The sequence below is a fragment of the Erithacus rubecula genome (assembly GCF_903797595.1).
Source record: "Erithacus rubecula genome assembly, chromosome: 2".
NCBI lineage: Eukaryota > Metazoa > Chordata > Aves > Passeriformes > Muscicapidae > Erithacus > Erithacus rubecula.
The window spans coordinates 52,402,270-52,426,079 of NC_136685.1; the positions used below are offsets into that span (position 1 = coordinate 52,402,270).

General features: G+C 40.2%; 1 protein-coding gene across 1 annotated transcript in view; it reads left to right on the plus strand.

Annotated features, from left to right (window-relative positions):
- Positions 1-9,930: 9,930 nt before the first annotated feature.
- The window catches only part of TMEM200A (transmembrane protein 200A), a 53,270-nt gene continuing 39,390 nt past the window's right edge, over positions 9,931-23,810 (plus strand). Inside the window, exon 1 of the mRNA XM_079297749.1 lies at positions 9,931-10,286. The gene's annotated coding sequence lies outside the window, so the exon portion shown is untranslated. The remainder of the gene's footprint in view (positions 10,287-23,810) is intronic.

Below are 23,810 nucleotides of genomic sequence, written 5' to 3' on the forward strand. Positions count from 1 at the left end.
GCTTGTCAAAGGCTTTTAAAGGCATCAACATCACAGTCAAAACACAGAATTTTAGCTGAATTAAACTGGGTTAGCAGCAATTTCAAATAAAATATACTTTTAATTGTATTGCAAATCAGAAATATTTTTCCTCCTAAAGATATGTATTTAAGATTCCCACTATAGCAATATCAAGATTCTTCAGGTCCTATAGTAAATAAACAGTAGTGCTGAAACACAGCTGATGACTAAATGAAAAATGGAAGCTCTTATGTTTCAGTCAGCCAGTGAACAGACATGCTATCTAATAGCTTTGGTGAGAACAGAACTGCTGTGACAATTGGAAACCGTCAAGGGAAATTTACTTGAAAAAAAAAAAAAAAGGTAAATAATCACATTGGAATATAACTGGGAGAGACCAAAGTTGACATCATTACCCTGTCATCTACATGACAGCTTTCATTAACAGATAAAATGGTGGTAAGAATTAGGTAATACCTTTCTCTGCCATATCCAGGTCACTAATTTCACATTAAAGTCAATGACATTTTGAGAGCAGATGGGTACATAACAAACTGTCTTCTTGTATATAAATAACTGCAACAGAACTGCTCTCCTGAGAAAGATATTATCCAGCTTTGGTCAAGCTGTGAAGAAAAAAAGATATTTTCAGAAGAGCCAGCAAAATAAACAAACTAGACTGACAAAAATCCATGTGCTTCATTTCAACACACATAATGAATTGATATTTTGGAAAACTTCATTAACAGAGGCTCCAGCCAGCCTGCTATGTGCTCATCAGCAGATGTGCTGAAACAATTAGCAATATGCTCAGGTAGTCAAGTAGAGCTTTTGTTCCAGAGTGTCTCCTTTTAATTAAATACAATTGGAAATTACTTAAAAATATCTTAAAAACAAAGTTCTTCTGTTTTCAGGTTAATATGTTTTGACATGATTCCTTTCCATCTTTTGCACTTCAGTGAAGGTATCACTATTTCTCTGAAGAGAATAGTGCTGTAATTAGGATATGGATAAAATAAATCCTGGGAGATGTATGGAAACAATGAATAACAGACTTCCCTTTCTCAAGCTCCCATGTTAATGACCCTTTAAACAGATCTAATTTTCACAAATAACTACTCAGTTATAACCCATTCATAAATGAGATTTGAGACAGTATTGTGATAAAACAAGCTGAATGGTAGATTGATATGATTGTCACAGGATTATTAATAATGGAAATTTAACAAATTAATGAATGGCTCCACTGTTAATTTTCTTGCTCTCTTAAGCATTTTATAACAATAATTTACTGGAAATAGGCAGCAGATTACATGTTCATGTCTAAATCATCCCTTACAGTCATCTAGAATCCTTTAAGCAGTACAAAAAATATTAAAAACATAAATAAAATCTTTCAATGGTATCTTTGTGTGTAGAAGATATTACCCCCCCCCCAAAGTATACCCCTGGGACGCCATCCCATGAAACAAATAAATTCCTTCAAACAAAACAAAGCCAGCTACATTTGTGCAGCGTTTTTCCCTTTCCCCCAATTTTTGCTTTTACATTTTAATGTAGTAGCTACCTCCACAGTCTCTTCTAAGACAATTTCCTGACATAAACTATGCTGAAAATCTGCTGTATTCTGGGTTACTGGTTCATAAATGAAAATGTTGTTTACAGGTTTGTAACTCATGTCTACATAAAAGACAGGCAGTAGAGTGCCCTTTTGAACTGGGTTAAAAATGTCAAGGATTTCTTTCAGGTTTTTTTCGTTTTTTGTAGCTGGGACATCTCTTTCAGTTTGATTGCTTTAGCATACAATCCTCTAAAAGCAATGTACCTTCCAGTATGTCTTGCTTGATTCTTGTGGGAACACTTAAATCCATAAGCAATGCAATATTTCTGAGGAAGGAGGGAAATATGTATTTTTCAGGAGGTAATTATAATATTTTTGTATGTATGTATGTATGTGTGTATGTATTAAAAATCCACTGCTTATAAGCACAACTTCCATGCCATAAAAAAACCACCCAAAATACTTTCTAAGGTGATAGGAAAAAATGTAAGTTATCGCAACATATTACCATGCATATGTTGATGGGGCATATGACAACAGAAATATCTCTGGCAGACCCAAATCCAAAAGGCATGAAGTCATGTCTGTCTTCTTTACTTCTGGGCTTAGAACATTTCTCCACTGTTTGAGAATACCTCCTGAGGAGGACAAGAAAAGTATCTGAAGACCTTACTGCTGGGCTAAACTGCACTCTGAAAACTACAAAATAGTAAGTTTTATTGAATACTCATATTAATAAGGACTGAGATTCCAATCTCATTATTTTTATAGGACAAGTCATCAATGAGTCAGTTTAGCAGAACGCTCATCACAGTGTCCAAACCCACAGGGTTTTCAGTTGTTTAGACATGTTTATTCATGTTTAAAGTTGTCTTGAAATGTTTATTTTGTGATGTCTGCGTCTTGAGGAGGTTCAAGCCACACTTCATCAAGAGAAATATTTTGGATACTGAATTTAAAGGAATTTGTCAACAAAAATTGAATACTTCCCTTAATTCTACTGTATTTACTCTTAGTTTTACTCTATTTCCTCAGTTTAAGTCAGAAAGCACTGCTCCCTGAGTCCATACTCTAGCTTCTAACACCAGTGAAAAAAAAGAGTGGTGGCTAAAACCAGATGCTGAGAGGACTGCTGAGAAAAAAGTAGGGACTAATCTTTTATGCTGGGTAAAGTCCTTGAAATATCAAGTAACAGACTATAGATTTGTGTTTTGCTGGAAGCAAAATGTTGGTTTGAGTATAAACACAATTTTAATAATTATCCTCATAGGAAATGTTAATTTCCTGGTGTCATTAAGTAGTCTGCTTTAATTGCTATATTTGGTTGTCTTTGTTACAGAATTATTCAGCATTTGTCTCTTAGAAATAAGCATAAAAAGTAACAGAACAATAAACTACTATCTCTTTTTCATAAAACTTGGAAATTATGACTGATACTTCACAGTACATTTCCAAGAAGACCTGATGCTTAGGTTTTGTACACCTTCTCAAACTTTTAAAAGAAAAACCAGCTTGTGTCTAGACCCTCAATGGGACTCATAATCATATCACATGGAAAGACCCTCACAGCAGAAAGCTTTCAACACCCTCATACTCTCTCAAGAAAGCAAGTTGCTGGTCAGTTCCAGTTCCTACTTTGTCTAGAAACAATAATACTTAAGAATTGCACTGGTGGCAGTTGTAGGTAATTAATTACACATTTTAGATAATAAGACAGAATTTATTACATAGATATGTCTTCTTCTCTATGGAAGTATGTAACAGAGGAATAATTGATACTTCCCTTAATGATGCATTTTGGTAGGGATATATGTTCTCAAATGACAGTCATCTATTCACTTTAGTGCTTCACAGTTTTCTCCACCCCAACATAATAGTGGCAAAAATTTGGGATGGCATTGGATGGCATTGGATGGCATGAAGATTGAACTCACTGAAATAATCACAAAATAATTACTATATGACATATAAAATACTTGAGTGACACCATTCAGAATTGTGAAGCAATAATACTTCCTCTATGATTTAGATTTTCATTCAAAAGACCAACAATTCTTTTTTCTAAGATGGTCCTCTTTTACTTGTTTCTGACTTCCTCCAAGTCCCCAGGGGAATTTTGTCTGGAGATACTATGACTGATGCTCATGATTGCACTTCCATTGGAAGTTTCTTATGAAATTAGTAAGCAAAGTTGTACAGGATGTTGCTTTTTGTTATCTTCCCAGAAATAAATGATGAAAAGATGGCAATCCTGTAAGCCATCTTCTGCTTCTGGAATTTCAAGTGCAGAGAACATCCTTATGCAACAAAGGAATACCCTTCCAGCTGTCCCACCATCCCACCTTCTTGCCTTGACTTGGAAGCTCAAGCAAAAGAGCTGTGGTTTTTGATTCAGTATCAGGAAACCTTACATGCAAAGGAGAAGAAGTGTCTGCTTCAAACAATTCAGTAATCTGAGAAAAGACTATATTTTCTGTATATTTGATCCTAAAAAAAAAAAAAAAATATTCCACTAGTACTTTATTTACCAAGTGCTGCTGGTATGATGGACATAAAGGATGTATGTTACTTTCCAAATTTCTTTCAAGATGGTGCTGCTGCTTAAGAATGCCAGCTAGAGAAAGCCTCCCAGATATAGGCCAAAGTTCTTAAGCTACACCAACTTTAATAATAAACTGAAAAGAAGGAAACACCTTTTGGGAATTTTTTTTTCCCTCACTATCCTATGCATTAGAGTTCCACTTCACAGATATTTTTCTTTCTTTATTCTGTGTATTGTTCAGACCCTGTTCACCTGCATGTGCCTAATAAATAATTCTATTTCTGTGATTTTTATTAGACACCAACATTATGCATCCCAACATATCCAGGTATTCATAATATATAATAATGCATTCTTCAAATTAACATTTCAAATACAACCAAAATAAATTTTTGTTATGCCAGTGGAACATGTTTAAGAAGATCTGATTTCTTAAACCACTTCAAGATAGATTAAAACCCACTCAATCCAAGCAATTTTTCATGCTTCAGCTGTTAATTAATAGAATAGATATTCTAGAAAATTATTTTTTATATAGAAAAAGCCATATATACTCTCAATGCTAGCAGAGAAAACTTTGAGTTTCTATTTAAAAAAATTACCAACATGATTTTCAAAGCTTTGTTTTTTATATATATAGGCTCTCATCTTACTCAGAGTGCTGAATTTCTATCCTTTTTTAAAAAGTTAGACTGTAGGAAAGTATGAAAGGATTAAGTTAAATCAGCATTCTAAGTGCTGTTGACAGCTCACAAATCATTTGGAAGCAGACCTTTCTGTCTGTATTCTCACAAGTTTCAAAAACTGGTTGAGGTAAAGCTCAAGCCAATAAATGGCACATTACATAGTATTGCATGCTGTGTAACTATTGTTAAGATAAATAGTGACACATGCCAAGATTCTCTGTATGATTCTGACATTTTCTTGGCCCTGTGTTTCTTGTCTTTCCTTGCTGTTATCAAATATCTGCACCAGACTTCTGCTAAGCGGGATCTCGCTGATTTCCCTCGCTGGTGTAGGGCTGCAAACAGAGGAGATGCTCTGTGCCAGGAAGGGCTTCCAGCTGAGTAAAGGCAGTGCAAGAGACAAGTAGCAGGAACTGAACTGGTCAGCTTGAGAATTGATGGTGTGGGCATTGCAGCAGCCGAGTCATTCTCAAGATTTTTCTAGGCCATATAGAAATGAATTTCACACTGGTGGGACACCAATGAAGTAGCTTTGCTAGTGCTAAGGATGAGCTCCTCGTAGGTCTAGTGGAACCAGAGAAGAAAAAAAAAAATTACTTGTTAGCCATGTTGTTGGTTGGTAATAGTTACTAGCCTAAGAGGCAAGGAACTAACCTGCCAGTATAGCATGTATAAACCAGTATATAGCAGGTATATGGCCAGTACAGCATGGGGTAAGAAAATGCAGTAAGGAGACGTCTTCTAGACTTCTGATGGTGAGGAAAGGTGGGTTTTGTTTGAAGAGAGACAGAGGGATTATTCAGATCATTTGTGATTGAATTTTGGTTACTAGCTTTTATGTCCTGAGTGCATGGAACAGGTTTGATATATAATACTTATACACTATTTCAGTCTTTGATTGCTTAAGCATTTTCTCATGTACAGATTAAAGAGCTTAGATTTTTTTAGAGGCAGAAATCAGTCATTAAGGCAGAGTTGTGTTTGCAGTTATGTGTTTATTATTTATTGACTAACAAATAATTTATCACCCAGAAATTCTTGACACTCATCCACTTCTTACAGAGTCTATATTCTTGCCAATTACACTGTAAAAAAATTGAGCATGAAAAAATCCATTAGACCAAATGATGGTTTGAAGACTTCTTTTATGTCTTAATCAGAATTAAAGGGATAACAAATGTAGACTATTTTTTAATATGTAATATGGAAAATAAGGCAGCTAAGATAACAGTATCACAATACAATTCACAGTAAGACTTAGCAAAAATAAAAATTTATGGTGTCATTTATTCTCACTGTAATGCTCTGGACCTGACTTCAGCTCTTTACCTCCAGTGGGGATCCTTTCAATCTTCACTTTCATTCATGTTCCCAATTCAGGATATTTCACATTTACATCATTATTTCACAGGACAGTCAAGTGTCACAATTTTTAGCAAAATTCAAAGTAGAAATGAATCTGGATCTTAGAAAAATATCCTGTCCAAAGCTAAAAGAATGCCACCTTTCTCTTTAATTGGATTAAATTTATGGAAGACACACAGCTTAATCCACCCACTGCCTTGCTTATTACAGTAAATGAATGGCTTTTCATAGCATGAACTGAAAGGTGTAGGTTGGAAGGGAAATTATTATAATACTGTTGAAATCCCAACTTTCAAATAAAAAAAAATCCATGCCTTTCAAAAGGAGAATCTCACTCATGAGGCTAAAATTACTGATTCTTTCTATAATCTCAGAAGTAATCACTTTCATAATTAATGTACTAACATGTTTATTTTACTGACTGTTAGCAATATCAGTGTTGATATTTAATGCCTGACATATTGGTCTTAACATTGTTTGACTCTCCAGAGATGTGCAGATGACTGAGATCTGAAGAGCCCCAGGGCTTTATTCTTTCTTTCCTTTCTACTGCAGATTAGGAGCAAAATCCTTAAATCAATGGCTTTAAGGTCAGTATAAAACTGTTGCATTTAGGAGGAGGAGCAGACATTATCCATCTGTAAGAATGCAGAATGGTAGAATTTTAGAAGGCTCTAGGCAACACAGGCAAGTAGCAAAACTGAACTTCATCCTCTTGCAAAACACATCTTCCAAATGTCTGTCACTAGGGTGGGCAGCTCTTGTACTATAATCCACAGAAATCTCCCACAAAATGTGCTGCCCACAGTAATATAAATTATCACATTTTTCTACATATAACTTATGGATCATGTAAAAACCCAACAAATATGTGATTCATTGACAGTGAGTTTTGCACATATAGCAAATGCAAGGGGAAGTCTACCCTAGAGATGATTCTCACCTAGTAACAGCACTGGTCCTCCAACCTATTCACTGTCCCCAAAACCACTCTGGTTCTTTCTGTCACTTGCCTAGGGCTTTTTTTTAAATTTTATTTTTTTTTTTTTTGTTTAGGATGGGCACTGTTTGAGACCATAAATCATCTGAGGATTTATGAGGATGGTTTCTTCATAGCAGCTAGTATGGGGCTAGCTGTTGGGAATTGTGCTGTTGATAACACGGGGATGCATTAATTAATGCCAAGCAGTGCTTATCTAAGAGCCAAGGCTTTCTCTGCTTCTCACTCCAGTCACCAGTGGGGAGGTTGAGGGTACACAATGAGCTGGGAGGGGACTGGAAAGCTGGGATAGCTGACCCCAACTGACCACATGGATATTCCATAGTGTATGGTATCATGGCTCAGCATGGAGAGCTGGAGGAAGGAGGGAGAGGGGCATGTTCAGAGGGGTGGCATTTATCTTCCCAAGTCACTGCTATGGGTGATGGAGCCCTGCTCTCCTGGAGATGGCTGAATGCCCACGGGAAGTGGTGGGTGAATTCCTTGTTCTGCCTTGCTTGCATACGTGGCTTTTGCTTTATCTATTAAATGTCTATCTCAGCCCATGATTTTCTCACTTTTGCTCTTCAGACTCTCTCTGCCATCCCCTAAGGAAGAGTTAGTGAGTGGCTGTGTTATGTTCAGTTGCCAGCTGGGGTTAAACCACAAGAAGAAAAAAAATATATGATGATACTCTACCAAGTCCACTGTTGAAAGGTAAAAGATGGTCAGTAGCAAGAGCTGAACAATTTTTTTGCCTTTTGGATTTAAAAACCCCAGCCCTTCTAGAGACAGTACAAGAGCAATGGTGAAACCAGCAGTGGTCTGTGGTTTGTGTCACATCCCTGGTCAACATCTACTGACAGCACGGGAGTGTGAAGTTTCCCTATCTCTTCCACATCAACATTTTCCATAAATTCTAAAGAAAATTTCCACTAGTACAGATTTTACATCTGCCTGGGATTTGGTGGGCATGTATCATCCTTTCATCCATTGCCTCTGATACACAGCTGGGTCTTTCAAAATTTGACATCTCTGAAGTACACAAGTGCCTGCAGACCTCTCCTGTCACTAGTTGACATGAAATACATGATACAACACACACAAACCAAATTACAGATCCAGCAATAGCTGAATGAACAGATAGAAATCTGACACTTGAAAGTGATTCTTCACTCCTTGAAATGTAACATGCTGAACGGCTGGAAATGCAATGTTTCAAACTTCTGAGGAATAGTAGCCGTCTCTTTGCTAGCCTGGAATCGCTGGTATGTGTGTCTCCTTGCTAGGAGGCTGTATTTAACGCAGGAGCCACTGCAGCCACCAGGATTATAATGTTTATAAAGCATACACTGAGAAGTGACAACACACACACAATCACAAAGCAACTGTATGCACTTATAATTGGAAGTACTATTGCAGCATGGGTGGTAGCTCCTAAGTCACTATCTTGACGAAAGCACTTCCCGACAAAAAATTAGGTATGCTTATACCAAGTTCAGTATTTTTATTTTTTTGGGAGATGCATTAGGTAGAATTCTGGTACATTGAATAAAAGGAAACAGCAACACTTAACGTCTAATCAACTTTTAAAAAAATGAAAAAACCTGCTATCAATGCAAACTAAGTGCAGAGTTGTTTTTATTTCCCCCAAAAGATATGTTTGAGTTATAAATGTGGAGAGTTTCCATGCAGGCTGGAGTCACCCCCTCTCCCAAGCGCATCTGCTGGATTACCTCGCCCGACTGGAAGGTGCGAGCACCAGGTGGATCACCTTTGCCGACCCTTGCTGGACACGAGGGGTGGGCGGGCCTCAAAAGAAACTCCCCAAAATAAGCGTAAAAATGAAAAGCTGAATCATAAAATGCAATTGCATCCGAGGTGAAGAGCCCCCACATTGCGGTGAATCACTCTGCGCTCCCAACGCTTCGTCCGGCTCCCACATGGGGTCAGGAAGGGCGGGCACACCCGGAGCGTCCCCACTCCCCTCGGCACCGTCAGGACAGACCGAGCCCCGCCGGGAAAGGCCGATTCCCACCGGCAGACCCAGCCAAGCCCGCGACACCGCGACCGGCACCCGCGCCCCCCGCCGCCCCTCCGGTGGCTCCTCCCTCGCGGCCGCGGCCCCGAGCCCGCCGGGGCGGAACCGAGCGCGCTACAAATGCGCCGCTCCGGCGGGGCTGCGGGCACAGCGGCGCGGGAGGGCCCGCACGGGAGGCGCTCCGGCTGGTCCCGGAGGGAGCGGGGAGGGCCCGCACAGGAGGCGCTCCGGCTGGTCCCGGAGGGAGCGGGGCGCTCCGGCCCGCGCTATCCTTCGGGGAGCCGGCAAACTTCCCCCGGGCCGGGAGGTAGAGGAGGAGCCGCGTCCCGGTCCCGCGGCTCAGCCTGCCCCTTTTCCCGGCTGGCGTCCCGTCCCGGGCGCTGCCTAGCGCCCGCTGGGCTAGTCCCGACTGCCTCCCATCGCCGCGGCTAGCGAGGGGTCTGCCCGCCTCCGCCTCGACCCGTGGAGAGCGGAGGGAAGCCAGGGAGTCGCTTCTGTGGAGATGGGGCCGCAGCCGCGAGGTTTCGAAGTGAAACTTTGCAGCGGGCGGGCGGTGCGGGCCGAGCCCGGGCGGCGCGGAGCGGAGCGCTCGGGCCGGCCGTGAGAGCGGGGTCCGTCCCCTCCCACCGCCCTCGCAGCGCCGCCGGGGGCCAGCGCCGCCCGGGCACCCCGCAGAGGAACCGGGAAAGTTTTGCGCAGCGGAGCCGCCGCCCGCCCACGCCCCCCTGGGCGGCTGCTCGGCGGGCGCTCCCCCGCGGCGGCTCCCGGAGCGCTGCTATGGCACCCGCCCGTCGCCGCGGGGCGAGCAGGGGGAGGCCGCCTCCGGCTGGCCGTGCGCTGCCGCCGGCGGGGGGGCGCGCAGCCCCCGGGCGGCGGGCGTCCTCCTCCGGCCGCCAGTGACCGCCCCGGCCCCGCTCCTGCCCGCTCGCCATGCCTGCCCCCGCCCGCCTCTCGCCGAGCACGGTGCCGGGGAAGGGCGAGGGGAGCCGCCGCCCTGTCACTCCCTGAGCCAGCCGCCGCCTCCGCGGAGGAGCCCCGCGTCTGCCGGGCACCGCGCAGCTCCGCCGCTCGCTGCGCCGGGAGAGCTGCGGGCACCGCGCACCTCCCCACAGGTAAGCGGGGAGGCGAGGGGCGTGGATCTGACCTGGGTCTACCCCTCGCCCCCGAACTTCAACCCGCCCGCAGCCGTCACCTCTCTCTGGAGCGGAGGGGCTGCGCCCTGCTCGTTCTGCCGGCGGTGCCTGGGGGCACGGGGGGACGCGCCCCTGCCCTCGGCGCCCAGGGGCAGGCAGCGAGCGGCACGGGTGGGTGGGTTTTTCCCTGCCAGAAATGGACTTTCTGCCTCCCGAGCGGAGCGGGCTGGCGTGCCGGCGGCTGCCGCGCTCCGCGCAGCTGCTCCACACCCTCTTTTGTCTGCGCTCGGTCCGAAATACTTCGGTGCTGCCGTCGCCTGCCCCGCCGGCCGGGATCCCGCTCAGCCCTGCCCCGCCGGGGCTGCCCCGGGCCGCGCCACTCCGTGCCGCTCCCGACCCCGCGAGTGGCCCCCTTGCCTTTATTTTCACGGGAGCTGGGCTTTCCTTAACCTTTGTTTGCGGGGAAAATGGTGGTGTGCTGGTTATCTGGAAGGATGAGAGACAGATGGGGATGACAAGGGGTTACCTTATTCCCTTGCGTGCGAACGGAACTCGGTGCTAGATAAATCGCTCACCAGGTAGCTTACTGGGGAGGCAGACTTTGAAACAAAAGTACTGCGAGCAGCTCGGGTGCGTGGCAGATACCCCGATATCTTACTAACGTAAACATTTTTAGTGTTTGCGCTTGAATTCAGTACTTGTGCAGCTGTTGTGCCCAACTGGAATTGCAGGAGCTGTGTCTGCTTGACACTTAATAGTCTTTTGTATGCAGTAGTTATGAAAAATAAAACGGGTTTTATTATTCAAAGGCAAAAGTACCCGGACAAAAGTATTCCTTTACCGTAGCATTCTGTGTAGCATGAACTACAAAATAACCTGTAGTGGTTATTAGTGGACTTGAATTTCATAATGCTCTTAGGACATGAGGACTATATTGCTCAATAGAATTCTGTCAGCAAACGTTTCTCTGGTTTACTTTGATGCCAGATCAACACACTAGCAATTATTTTGTTATTTTTCTCTAAGTAGGTAGTGCATACAATCCATGTGATGGAAACAAAGTGTCCAGATAGGAAGAAGCTGTGCTTTTTTTTTTTTTTTTTTTTTTTTTTTCTGTTTTTTTTTCCTTCTTTTTTTATAGTTTTGGTGCTGCTTTGTAGAAAGTGTGGGAAAAAAAAAAACCCAGTTTTTAAACCAGAAAATTATATTTCCATTGTATGTAACTGAAGTTTCTTAATGATGAAGCTAAAGGGCTGTTCAGGTTTGGAATGGTTTAGTGTACTTTTGTTGCCAGGAAATGTACTTTTAGCTAAATACTTGTTAGGAGGTAATTGTAAGATGATTCAAAACATGAGTTACAATTAGATGTTTTGTCCAGAAAATAGAAAAACACTCTAATGGATGAAGATTTGAGGTACTTACCTGGTAATTTGGGAAACAATATAATGTATAATTTATATTGTGTTGGTATAGAAGCATTTTATTTGTTGCTCCTTGGTTGGATTGCAGCAATGATCCAAATGGAAGTTGGACTACTGATGCAATCGTTCATCATGCTAGAATTATTTTATTCTATGTACAGAAATAGTTTTGCCTCACTGGAATAACCTCGCTGGAATTCATTTTTATTGAAGCTCTGTAATCAGATTATAAAAAGTGGGCTGTTTGAATCTAATCCTGTGAAGTATAGACTAAGCAAGCCCTGTTCTGACAAAGGACTGAAAAGTTTGCTCACTCTCAAGCAGGTACGCAGTTCCAGCTTCCATCCCAAATGATCACCCAGGGTCTGAGTTCATTGCACATGGCAGTAGGTGCTGGTAACTTCAGTGTAACTCTTCATTGTCTTAGCTGCACTACTGGACCTTCTCTGGACCAAGTCCTCTCTGTGTGTTCTGTCTCTTCTTCCCTGAATGCTGGGCTATGACACAAAATACCTGTGCTGTGAGCAGGTGCTCACCTTAGTTCATCTCATTGGTTGTGTGTTCTCTGTTGGCCCTCACCTCTCAGGGGGCAAAAGTGAAAATTGCTTAAGGAGTAAAGTACATCAATGCAACAGCAGGAGGAGACTGCTCCTTCTTATGTTTTGTTCAGTGTATTTTAGGAGCTGGAAATCTGAAATGCTGAAAAGCAGTAAAAACTCCCCCTAAAATTACTCAAACCAGACAAAGTTATGATATAAAATATATGAAACCCGTTGTCATGAATAGTTTCCCATTTTATTAAATTAACATAGAGTCCTGTCAGACTTGTCTGTAATAGTGGTTGAGAATGTAGCAGAAGGGGAACTTTGTGTCCTAGCTGGTTATGATGCCTCAATTTGGTTTGGTGCCATTGTGCTTTATAAACAGATCAGTTCCTTGTAATCTACATGTTTGGTCTCATGATACTGGAACAAAGTTGCAAATAATTTTGTAGTGTGTGAGATAGGAGAGTGGCACCTGTGCCTTTGTTTTACACATCTCTATGAGGCTGGTAAACAGTCTAAGGAGAACACTTCTGGAAAGGCACCTGAAAACCAGGCAGAATGCTATTATTTGTATTACAGTTCTAAAAAGCCTTTGAGTAATGTAAAAGCCTTTAAGAAGACCAATCTGTTCTTTGAAACCTTGTTAAAAATTCTGGTGCTGCATTATGATGGATGTGGGAAGAAATCCCTTACTGTCAGGGTTTAGGGAGGTCCATTCTCAGTGCCCATTTATCAGTAGAATTTTTGTATTGCTTCCTGTGCTGCTAACTGCCTTTGAGTAACTCAAAGATACTAATGAACAGTTGAGGAGTTAAAAAATCTTTTTAGAGAAGTTGCATATGCTCTCCAAATCTACTAGAAGTAAATGGAAATTACAAGCAGTGCTTGAGTTAGTGCTCTAGTTTTAGTTAGTTGTACAATAAAAGTACTGTAAGGAAAAGTTTCTGGTTCTCTTCTTTACTGGGTAAAGCAGAAGAGCCTACTTACCCAGAGATTGTGTGGGTTTAGTGGACTGTTGATTGAATGGAAGGGCGAAATGCTGATAACATAATTGAATTAAACTACTGAGCAGATGTTTTACACTGCTGTTGCTCTGCCCACTAGTTTTACTAGCTCCTCAGTGTCCACCATTTGTGGAGTGTGTGAGAATAAGCACTGTTCTAAACTTTCATGCTGAGGTTTCAGTTTAGCTCTAAAGCAAGATGTTGTTACCTTATTCCATCATTAACTATTTCCACATCAGACAATTCATACCAGGTACATATATATATATATATATATATATATATATATGTAACTGCTCTTCAAATAGGTGAATCTTGCCAGAGGCAGCCCAAGTGACCTGATGACAGAACTTAGTACTGAAATACTGACATTATATTGATCTCTTAGTGCACTTGCACTTTCCTTCCTGAACTTTCTTACATGGTCAGGGATTTTAAACCACATGATTCATAGATGCCTTTTAAAAATCAAGATTCTTTTTTTGCACAGCTAGCTAAATGGGATGGATAACCTGTAATACAGAGCTACTTGAAGCCTTTTATCTGCAGCAGTAGCAGAACATGTTTGTGGTGGTTTTGAAGTGTTTCTTTATCCAGAAGACCTGAGAAAGAAGCATATTTATCCTCAGTCATTTGCTCTGTCAGTGTTTCTGGTTGGGGAAAGTTGTCATTCCTTTTTCTGCATGTTTTAGTACCTAAAGTGTGACAGGGTGGTGCAAATCCACCTAAACAAAACTAGGCATCTGAGGAGCTTTGCAAATAAGATATAATGGTACACCAGAGATTTTTCAGGAAAAACAGACTTGTGGAAAATAAAGCAGCAAATTAATTGTTTGTGTATGAAAGTTCTGAAAAGTCTTACATGAAATGTAAATGGATTTCACTTTACTCTCTTCTCTGTCTATATGAATATCATGTTATGTACTGTTGGAATTGTTCCTTTTGTTGGAAGTGTGGCCATTTTCCTCTGGTTGAAATAAAGGAGATGTTTCTCTAGATTGCCTTTTAATTCTTCCTCAGTAAACTGAATGATGAAGCTCTTACTGCATCAGGAAAAGCAGTTTTGTCACTTTAATGAAGAAAGCTTTAGATACGCTCAATAATAAATCACATCTTTAAAATCTCAAGAGATGTAAAATATAGCATAGATTAAACTAGTTCCCATGAAAAGTAAAGACAAAGAAGCAGAAGGAAAGAGGAAAAAAATCCCTTTTTAAATGAATTTGTATTTTCTACTTGCTGTTTCACAGATACAGTTGGGCTGAGCATCCCATTGTGGTTTTAAAACCCATTGATTAAAAAGTGCCGAAATTTAAATCGGTTTAAAAAACATTCATTCTGGCTGTGACATGGGAAGGACGTTTTTAACAAAGCATTGATACAGTTGTGTGCTAATAACCTATCAGTTCTGACATTGGTTAGTTGCACTAAATTCTTTAAGTAGTAGAGGTTTGTGCTTCAATACCTATGAATCTGTAGCATTAGATCAGAGTGGATGTGATACCAAACCAAGTTTTTTAGTGCTTTTTCAGTAGTAGTCATAATTCTTCTTTTCTAATATACGGGAAATTCCAAAAGTAATTTTAATTTCTGCCAATTTAAACTACCATAAAAGCACATTAATTAGAAGCTTATTATAAATGTCACTTATTATGTTGAATTTGGTGTCATAGTGGTAACAGTAATATAGGGTTTTTTCTTCACATTCACCATCTGAATATGTCTGAATCAATCATTCTGCTTATCTGTAATCAGTTGTACATTGTTGAAGAATGAGTTTGTATCTAGTTAATTTTAGCACTTCCATTTTGCTATGTATTAAATGAGAAAAAGTGCTATTATTTGTCCATCCCTCTGGTATAAAATTGTTGCTCAAAATCCTGGAGTTTTCTTTTTCCTTTGGGTAATTCAAAGTAACAAAGGCATATCACATATGCAATGTACGTGTGAGATGTAAAACTTTTTTCCCTCATAAAGGGGGTGAAAGCAGCCTTGTGTGTTTGGGCAGCATTTTACTGCAGCAAAGAAGTTTTCCCAAGGGCTGTTACTTGGGGCACACTGCTGTCTTTGGCACAATCTTGTGCTAGACAAACTTGGTGCAGAAGGTGTGAGGCAGCCCTCTGCTTGGAAGAAGGGATGTGCTTGTGCTTTCTAGACATGGATGTCATGGTTGTTGGGTCAGCTGAATAAACCTGATGCAGTTTGAAATTGGACAAAGGTGTGCTTCTTGCTATAAATTATTGTGTATTTAACAGTTGGCATGTTTCACCTGAGGCATGCTATTATTTTTGCAGGAAGAAGTTAGATGACAGAAAACAGACTTAAAAAAAAAAAACAAACAAGGGAGAAAGGAAAGGGTAACAAAGAGCAGAGCACAAAATGGAAGTATTGAAGATAGAAAAAAATATGAAGGCAGAAGAAGGATGAGATATAGTAAGTTACATTTCTAAAGAGAAATTTTGCTATCTCCAGTGTTACAAATGGAAATAAACTCAAATAATGGAGATAAGAATAAAGGATGTGGTGTTTTTTCTTTTTTGAAGCATCTCATGGAAAATCAGACTGGAAAATGAAGAGATTAATTCTTGTATCACTGAAATACATTTTAAATGAATTATCTTTGTTGTGTAGTAAGTAAAATGTTCTGCAAAAATAATGTTAAACATTTCTTTCAGAAAATACACTGTAAGTAAATCAGTTCAGACAGACAAGAAAGGAAAGGGAGCTATGAAGGATAGTTTGCTTACAGTGATCGAAACTGCATTTTGAAATACTTGAAAGTTAGGTGAACTGTTGTTTTCGTTTTCAAGCAGACTAATCCTCCAAACCCAAAAGTTATCATCATGTTGATCTATGTGATTTGCCATTGTCTCATAGAAGACCAGTGAGCACAATAAGAACATCCTTCAAACTCTGGATAATTAACTGGTATTTATTGTGAATACTTAGCTACCCTACTTGCACAGATTTTTCTTTCTAATATGTGTTTGCTGTATCTGTGTAAAGAAACTGACGAAGCCAAGACATGTTTTCTGGTCATGAGGTCAGCCAGAGTGGTCTGACTGTGTAGGTGTTAAAGCATCTTTTTTAGATGGTGATACCCAAATTGACTGTTTAGAAAGGGCTTCTGGACCATAAATGTCCTTTATGGTAGTGTGAAAGGGACATGTGGGTCCCACCACCTGGACCTGTGCCTAGGGATACCAGCCAGTTCTGAGCATGAGATCCATGACTTGTTAGGTTGTTTTTCCATCTCAGCTGAAACTATCTTACTACAATGATCCTAATATACACAGATTTTAAATAGAAGTAGTATTATAAAAGCTGTATTTGGAAGACATTGTATGCTCTAATTATGTTAAAAGAAATCTGATGTCAGTTTGCTATCACTCTAGTAACTTCAGTAATATGGAAAATGGAATTTGGAGCACTGTTTGGATACACAGAATTTGTGAACTTAGTGGAACAACATACTGGGACACCAAGAGAGTGGCCACGTTGTGGCAAAGAAGGCCAAAAGAGCTCTGGGGTGCATTAGGAAGAGCATTGCCAGCAGGACAAGGGAAGTGATCCTGCCCCTCTACTCAGCCCTAGTGAGACCTAGTGAGGAGTGCTGTGCCCACTTCTGGGTTGCTCAGTACAAGAGAGACATGGAGCCCCTGCAGCAGGTGCTGCCTGTGTGCTGGAATGGATTGCCCAGAGATGCTGTGGAGTCTCCCTCACTGAAGATATTGAAGAACTGCCTGGACATAATCCTATGCCACATTATTCAGCTTGAGAAAGAAGGCTGGACCAGATGACCTACTGTGGTCACTTCCAGCTTCACTGATACTGTGACCATACTCCGAAATGGATTACAAGAGATTTGCCAAACAAGCAAAAAATTACACACAAAATAAACATCTAGATGACGGCTTCTTAATGTCACATTTATTTGTCTGGTAATAATAGACTGTACAAAAATGCCTAGCAGATATTAATAATAAACATCCAGAGGCCTAACAGAGTCTTCTTGGGAAGTCCTGTCTTGCCTATTAATACAGTTTATAGAGTTTAGAGCTGTAAAATCACTTTGCATTAATTCAGTGCCAAAGTGCTTTCCCCAAACCCTTCCTATGACCCCTACAAAGTGTTTGCTTTGCTCTTTGCCAGGAAGACATTTCTTCTCAAATTACTTTGCAGACGCCTATTCTGAATTTATTGCCATTCTTTTGCTAATTCAATATTATTCTCCTAGGACGTGGCCTCATTAACTGGTGCCCGTGGTGGAATATCTGCATACATTGCTGGAACATAGTTCAATAGACTATATTATATTAGAAAGACATGGGTCCAATCCAAGCCTGCAACCAGTATGCATACCAATTAAATTACACACAGAAGCGTTTACTGATTAAGGACAAGCAATGCTGTGTATTGCAGAATGCCAGGTTTTAATTTTTTTGTTGTCCTACTGGCTATACAGTTGAAACATCAAAAGAGGTTATAACTGAAACCATAGTTATTTTTTTAATTTAAGTTCTTAACCTTGTGAACTTTTAAATTCAGTTAAATTGGTGTTTGGTTGGTTTTTCCCTGTGAAATTCAGGGATTATGACTAGATGGCATTATAATATTATATAATTCCTGTAAAAAATGTAAGATTATCACAGAATCGGATTTAGACTATGAGAAGCTGGGCCCTGATGAGGTAGTACAGCTTTCTCTTAATGTTTTATTGTGAGTTTTTATAGCATGCAAGTGTGTGATTATAGGTTAGGAAAAAATTCTCCACTGAAGGAGTTGTCCAGTTGAGTCACCATCCCTGGAGGTACTTAAAAAGCACGTCAAGTGTGGCATGTAGAGACATGGTTTAGTGGTGGACTTGGAAATCAGTACTAAGATAATGGTTGGACTCATTATCTCTGCGGTCTTTTTCAATCTAAATTATTCTATGATGTGACCATCATGGTTTTTCCTACTGTCTCTAGAGAGTTTTGAGAGTACCTGATCTCTGTTTTTACAGCCATTTTTATCAGCTTACATCAGCTTAAGGAAGGCAAACTCCAGTGGAAGAATATATATCTGAAAGTTGTTTGTGTGAGCCTTAGTTTCTGCATCCTTCCTTCCAGAGTTTAGACCTAGACTCAGGGAAAACTCTTTATCTCTTCTATAGAATATTCTAATTGGTTCTGAGCAAAATTTGATTCTGAGTCAGGTTTATCATCTTGGTTTTCAAGTTTGCATTTAGGAGGCAATTTTCAGTTGACAATATTGAGTGCTTGGGAAATGGGCCTAGCACATTGCTTAAAACTCCTTAAAAAGCCAAGATCAGCATCACCCTGTGGATATGGCTTTGTTAGACATTATGTCTGAAGGGATAGGCTTCAGAATTAATTTTGAAGCTTTTTTTCCCCTAATGGAGCTATTCTTTTAGTTAAAGAAGGGAAACGGAGGAAAAGGAAAATACAAAAGGTTTGCTAGAACAGACTATGAATTCAGATGGGGAAAGTGAGAGGTTCTAGTTAAACCAGTCTGAAATTGAGAAGGCCCTTGGAGAGGGTGCTGATGTTATGGAAATTTGGATTGGAAGACTTTTCTGATGAGTCATGTGCTCTGAAATTGGTTGAGAATGTTGCCCTTCCAACAGTAAGACTGTACTTGGGAATACCCATATTTCCAAAAGGATGTGGCTGAAACTCTGTTAGGACTCAGTGGCTTGTGGCTTCTCAGATTAGACCTGAAGCTTGGAGGTCTGGATAATGTTTATTATGTGGGTTCTTTGATTGCTTTATGTTAGTAGTCTTGTTGTTGTGCTTGATCACCTACATTTGATTCAGTTACAGGCATTCAGTAGCTGTGTGCTGAAGCAGAAAACTCACACAAACTGACACAGTTTATTATACTCTGGTAAAAAATTGTAGGTGAACAACTGTAGGCAAATTCTCATTCTTTGACAATTGCAGGACTGTGAATATAATGGTATTATGAAGGCAGAATGTAGATAGGTGGATAGATCAGTAGTACATTAACAACCACAAACATCAATTATTCTATAGTGACAAGACTATAATTTTTGCAAATAATATCTTAGTCAAGTAATAGGGAGGCTCTTATCTGAGTGACTGGAGGGAGTGGGTCTTACAATGGTGTGGCTGGAAGTATTTGTGGCATTAATACCATAACACTGGTTTCCTTCATGTCTTTCAGTAAATCCACGAGGAATGATGAGGCCAGGTGTTTGCATTTGCCAAGGTTAGCAATTTAGAAGAGAAAAGACATGGTAGGAATAGCACTGAGGTCTTCAGCAGTGACAGCAGAGGCTTTGACAGAGCAGTTAAAGGGCCCTAGAAAGGGGTCTGGTCCGTTGTGCCTGCTGTTCTCCAGAGAGAGAACACTTTGCAAACCCTCAAGTTAAAAGCTTCTCTTCAACAGCTGCATTGCTCTGAAAGATTGTCCTTAGCATGGCCATATGTGTGTTTGTACTGCTTCTTGTCTTCCTTTTAACCACGTTTCTGCCTTTTAGACTGTGATGTAGTGTGGCTGATGTGGGTGGTGTATCCTGGGAGGGTGTTACAGCCATGCTCCAGCCCACACATGCTGATTCACAATATGGAAGGTGAGGGACAGAGGGTCTGCAGGAGCAGATAGTTGCAGAGGTTGCTAAGATAAGCATGACTTTCAAGATGTTTTTACCTAGATCTTATGGCAGTTTTTTTCAAAAGCTGAGATTTTGAGCATATAATCACATGGACCTTGAAGTTAAGATACTGGGCAGGTTTCTACAATTCCTGTGCCTAAAGTCTCATCTTGATAGGAAATTACCAATAAGAGGATGAGACAGAAAATGTCTACAGATCCTACTTTATACATTTCTTACTATTTTAGATGCAGTGAGGTTATAGAAATGGTTGAGAAAGTGTTTAAAATCGCTTTCATGTCCATCACATGTAGCACCATGTGGTTGTGATTAAACAAACTCATTGTGTGTAAAAGCTAGGGGATGACTGTTGCTGAGCATAACTTGCTTTAAACAGGTTTTTCTGAAGGATTATCAGTCATCACGATCAGACTATAAAAATGGAAAATATGAGCCACAGCAGAGATCTGAAAAACAGGCAGAGAAATGATCCTGGATTTCATCAAAACCCAAAATATTATACAACATCATGTTACAGCTTTGGGAGAATGATAAAATTGAAGTTGATGAATGGCTTCTGTTAATAATTTTATGTTTGGCTTTTGTTTGAATTTTCAGGATACTTTATTGTAAAACTTTTTTATTGCTCATTCTTGGTGTGGATTTTGTTTGTTTTTACAGAGACAGACTGCATATTTATAGTGCAGCAACTCTCTAAATTCTGTCTGGATAGCTCTTGAAGAAGGAGCATGGAAAAAGCATGGCTATGTAGACAAGCTAGTATTGCATTATTTGAATGTTATCTGAATCTAATGTGGCTCTTCTGCCTGATACAATAGTAATTTCTGCTTTTCTCAAGCAAACCTGCCTTTTCCATGTATGAGTTTGTATGTATGTTTGTGTTAGATCTATCTATCTATCTATCTGTCTGTCTGTCTATCTTGGGACAAGACTGGGGAATTTGTGCAACTATTGGTCCTGTCTTCATTGAAAAAAATAAAAACAGGTAGTGGATTTGCTTCATATAGAGGCTTGTAGGCCCCACTTTTTTTGTTTGCTTCAAAGAATAACTGCAAAAGCACCTCAATGCTGCAGCCCTACTTTGTGATGTGAACCCAAGCCACTCCTGTATTGTAGAGATGTAGACAAAATATCAGAGTATAGTAAAACATGTAACAATCTCATGGGCGTGGTGTTATATGTAAGGTGTGATAATTACTGACCTACCCTGTTCCTCTGTGAAACAGTCCTTTAAATCCTTCAGGTTCTTTGTGTCCATGCAATGCTCTCTACTCTCTTTGTAGTGTAGGAGATCCATCCTGTCCTCCTCTGCTTCACATCTCCTGTTTCACTTTTTCCTACATCAGGGCAGCAAATGCTTCAGGAATCAAGGGGTAATTAAGCTTTGCTTATATCTAGGGTGCAGCTAGGAGCTGCATACTGGACCACTGAATGACTCCTTCAAAGTTAATTTTTAGAGTTGTATAAATTCAACAGGTCAGCAAAGACGTAAAAATTTGGATTCTCTGCTATTGTTACATTTTGCATCAGTATAAATCCTTGATTTTAATAGAAGTTCTAATATATGTCACAAAACTGGTGGAGGGTTAGATGTGAGAGATTAAGTATTGGATGATGACAGTCAAAACTTGTCTTTTCCTGCTGTAGGCTCAGGAACACTGTAAAAAGACTGAATTATTCTTATTTGGTTACTGTTGCTCTGGTAGTGTCTTGAGGTCCTGGCTGTGTGAAGTCAGAGGCAGATTTCTTTTGTATTTCAACAAGGTTAGGATGTCATTCAGAATGTTAGGTAGTCGTGGGCCTAGTGCTGGTTCCTACATGGCCCAGAAATGTCAAAAATATTTTCTGTGACTTATGCCTTTATTACACAAGCGAGCCAAAACAGCTCTCAGCAGCTAGAAGTGTTTTAGTTCAAAGCCATGACAATCAGTTTCTGCTAATAAGCTGCCATCCTAGGAAACCCCCAAAGCATTCTGAATGTGCTTTCTGCAAAGATGACACCCTAGTTTGTCTGAGCCATGTTAAGGTGGTATTTTTTTGTTGTTATTGTCTTAATGTCCCTGAACTTGTATCAGCTGGATTTTAAAATGTCTGTGTTCTAAATTTCTAAATGATGAGTAAGATGCCTGAAGTAGAATGAACTTTGGGAGCTCAAATTTGGAAGGAGAGATTTTTTTTCCATCTTATTTCTTTTATTATCATAGAATATTATGAACCATGTGATAGGTTAATTAAGTTAATCAGGATATTAAGAAGATACGTAGTTTTCTTATTGATGATATTCAAATGGCAACATAATGCGGAAGATGTCTCTTCTAGTCCAGGAGAAACACTTTTTAGAAAACTTTTAGAAATGCCTTAACATAGGTGCTGAATACTTTCTGTGGCCAGTAAATTTCAGGAGGTGACATGCTCATTCTGATAAAAGCAAACAAAACCCCCCAACTTTTCATGAAAGCCCATATATCTAATTTCAAAAATAGTAGTAAAATTTCAGTAACCTTTACATCCCTATATGCTCGAGCAGTTAAGATTAGAGCTATAGGAAGGGTTATATAAATGTGTTGAGAACTTGCTTTCTTCCTGGGGTTGGAAATGCTAATTTTCTGTGATCTGACCTGCTGCTTTGTATGACATAAGTCTGTAAGAGGTCTATGCCTAATAAAGCTCCTCTCAGAATACGCTCTGATAGCTATTGGCTGCATTTTGGAGAAAACCTATTAAGTTCTTTCATCTACTCAGCAGTATTCATTGATCCAGAAAAAAAGCCTTCCTCCCAGGTTCAGATGTGAAAAGAAGCAACTGAGTGTGCACGCTTCCATTGACACACAGTCACTGGGGACTGAACTGCCAGGCTGAGGTCTTCATTTCCTCTGCCACAGGTCAGAGTTTCAGCAGCTGCCAAGGCAAATTTGGGCTTGCTGTGAATATTGGTGTTTGTGATTCATTGGGCTTAAAGCATCTTGTATGAAAAGAGGTAAGAGTAGCCAGTTGCTGAAGTGGTGTAAAAGCTGTTGCATTGCAGTGCTGGACAGTTTGCTGTAATTGAAATATCAGTATTAAAGCTGTAGTGTATTTCTGAGCTGTTTCATATGCAGAGTTGTACGGCTGAAATTTTTACAGCAGTATCTACAAATAACATATTCAGATCACAGTTGTCTTGTGGAAGCACAGGAGTAAGAATCTTGTCCATGAGGGGTTTGTTCCTGGCTTTGCCAGAGCTGGTCTGTGACGTTGGACAGCTTGTCTGACCTGCCTTCCCAGAAATGCATAGAAACCTTGTTCCCATGTTTTCATCCCTTTGGAGAATATCATCTTTAGTGTCTTTTCCTTCAGTTTGCTTGGCTGCAAAATGGGGATATTTCTGTAGGAAGTTTGCCATTCTTACACACCCTTGAGTGTTTTTTGAGATGTTTGAATGACAGGTGCTATGCAAAGTCAAATCAGTATTATATACCATGAGTGGAAGAGCCATGTGTGAATGCTGGTACCTGAACAGTCTCATCAATCCTAGAAGACGTCATGCACCAAAATATATTGGAAATCAAAACATTGAAACTGCAAATAAAATAACAATTGAAATTGGAAACATTTTTAACAGTGAAAATAATGAATTTAAGTATCTTCTAAGAGCCGAATTTTTTCTACTGAAATCAAGACTGACTTTCTGAAATAAGTAATTCGGGAGGAGTTGTAGACTCGATACAGACATCAACTGAATTTCCTTGCTTATGTATGCAGAAGGAAATTATCTTTTCTGGCCTAAAATATCCATGCATATATATATTTTTTTTGGCTGAACAGTCAGTCGTAAGTTTGTGTCTAAATAGTGTTTTTCTCTAGAGGGATTTAAATTCCATCAAACATATTATTTTGAACTGTTTAATGTAAGC